This window comes from Seriola lalandi, unplaced genomic scaffold (assembly GCF_002814215.2).
Source record: "Seriola lalandi dorsalis isolate HSWRI2012SDOR001 ecotype SW California unplaced genomic scaffold, Sedor1 jcf7180002054479, whole genome shotgun sequence".
In the NCBI taxonomy this organism is placed as follows: Eukaryota; Metazoa; Chordata; class Actinopteri; order Carangiformes; family Carangidae; genus Seriola; species Seriola lalandi.
Genome location: NW_019525032.1, coordinates 16843 through 19153, shown reverse-complemented (window position 1 = coordinate 19153; position 2311 = coordinate 16843). Strand labels below are relative to the sequence as shown.

At 40.2% G+C, this 2311-nt stretch overlaps 1 pseudogene across 1 annotated transcript in view; it reads left to right on the top strand.

The window, feature by feature from the left end:
• The first annotated feature begins 1274 nt into the window (after window positions 1-1274).
• Window positions 1275-2311, top strand: part of LOC111659459 (nuclear pore complex protein Nup133-like) — a 15328-nt pseudogene continuing 14291 nt past the window's right edge. The window contains exons 1-2 of the transcript XR_015437640.1: window positions 1275-1528; window positions 2240-2307. The product of XR_015437640.1 is annotated as a nuclear pore complex protein Nup133-like (transcript). The remainder of the gene's footprint in view (window positions 1529-2239; window positions 2308-2311) is intronic.

Here is a 2311-nt window from a genome sequence, read left to right as displayed (position 1 = left end):
AAGCCCGAACGGCATCCCCTTCCGGAGAGGGGCGTGGTCAGGCACAGCTCATTGCATTTAAAGCTACAGACACAGAAACAGCCTGTTCTGAACAGGGCTCAAAAAGAGGGGTTTACAGGCATGCTGAAATATAGGATCGGAGTGGATTTTTTAGCAAAAAGCTTCAAATACATGCTTTGGGGACCTCTGAGACTTATTCAAACTTGTTGAAAAGGAGCATAATATGTCCCCTTAAGTTATTTCCAGCATTCACAGTATCACAGTAAAAGTACTTCCCATAGTTACAGGTTCACAGTAAAAGTACTTCCTGTACTTACAGTTTCACAGTAAAAGCACGTCCTGTAGTTACAGCATCACAGAAAAGTACTTCTTGTAGTTACAGTATCATAGCTTTTTGTTGTTGTTTTTTTCTTTTAAAAGTGTACAACAATATACGGCAAGTGAGACATCAGTACAAGCATTGATCTTCTCTCTACTCTTGTCAAAAACTAAAATCAGCTTGACAACAATCACAGACGTAAACCCACCTGAACTTCGTAAAACTAGCCCAGATTTTTATTTAAATTTCAATTTAGAGGGTTATTTTGTCTACCCGATGTGAACTTCAATATGAGTTTGCTAGTATTCGCATTATTATTATTATTATTATTATTATTATTATTATTATTGTTGTTTTTACAATTTGAAAAATCAAGCAGGCCGAATTCGCCATTAGTAGTTCCTATTTGCTATGAACCATTGAATATAGTGACAGCTGCCGATAAATTACTTTGATTCTGAAGAAAACTTAAAAACGGGATTTTCCGGGGTCCTACTTTGTTGTTAACTTTGTTTACTCAATGTGAAAATATGTGTGAAATACACTAAAATATGATGTAGTCTAAACAAAATTACATTAATTAGATTCTTACGGAAGAGGATTAGGGCCATATGTTTTTGTTGTTTTTTTAATTCTGACTTTAATCTCAGAATTTTGAGATAAAAGTCAGAATTCAAAGAAGAAAATTACATTCTGACATAAACTGGTTTTGAATATATTTTCTGGTCATTTACTTTTTAATCAAACATCACTATACCAGGTTTTATTTAAATTAAATCTAATCAGTTTTTTACAGTTTATCATGTAACTTCTGATTCATTGTGTTCAGTAGCAGTGTACCTGAGGTCTTTATGCCCCCCCTGCACCTATCAATGCCATTATGGATGTACATTTCTCATGTTGCTAATAAAGTTTTTTTTGAATGGGCGGGGCTTTGTTAGATGATGACGACTTATTCACGCGACTACACCGCGCGCTGTTTGGAGAAGAGTATTGCGGTGGCGGATAAGACGTATCGGTTAAAAACATAAAACGTACATATTTCCGGCTTCGTTGAGCCGCCGTCGGCCGCACTTCAGGCATGTTTAGCCCCCGCAGCGCCCCGAGCTCCGGCCGCCGGCAGCAGGGCCGCACCACCGGGAGGAAGAGCGTCTCCGGAGCCGCCAACAGTCTCCTGTTCTCCCCGCGCAGGACGCCTCTGTCGGCGAGGTGAGAGGAAAACACAGTTTCAGATGAAAACTAAATTCAAATCCAAAACCGTTTTACTTAGACTTGTCAAATCTGGACTAGATTATAACAGAGAAGTTAAAAATTCTTTCAGACACAGTTTCAGATTTGTGAAACCTTGATTACGATTGTGAAAATGCAACAAAAGGGAGATTTGAATGCTATTTTTTATCGCATTGAGACCATATTGGTCCAGATGCAAATCTTAAGGCTGTTTTTTATTCACATCTAGACCACATAAAACCAGATCTGGACCTGGTCAATGTAGACATGCTACATATGAAGTCTGCACAGAATAGAACAACAGAGTGGATTTACACTATGACAACATCATAGAGTGGAAACATTAATGAAGGATATGATCTGGGAGGTTCTCGAGAAACGTCCAGGTGCAGCCAATAATTTGGACCTGAGCAACACGACCTCCTCTCCTCCATGAAGACCTGAAACGAGGATGGACTACACAAACACACAAGAGACAAAACCAAAGCAGATCACACACACGTTTAGAAGAGGGAAACAAACACAGGGAGAGAGGGAGGGAGGGAGGGAGAAGGCTTTGACTCCTGGAGGACAAAGATCCAGACTCAAAACATCTGGAATGAAGTAGTTTTGATATAGTGCATTACAGCTCAACAGCACCGCAAACTAGTTTCAGTCTGCTCTGCTTTAATCTGAATCTCCCTCCGCCAGGTCGACGCCCACCCGAGTGCAGAGCCATGCAGCTGCAGATTCAATCAACTACGACGTCCAGACCTTCGGCTC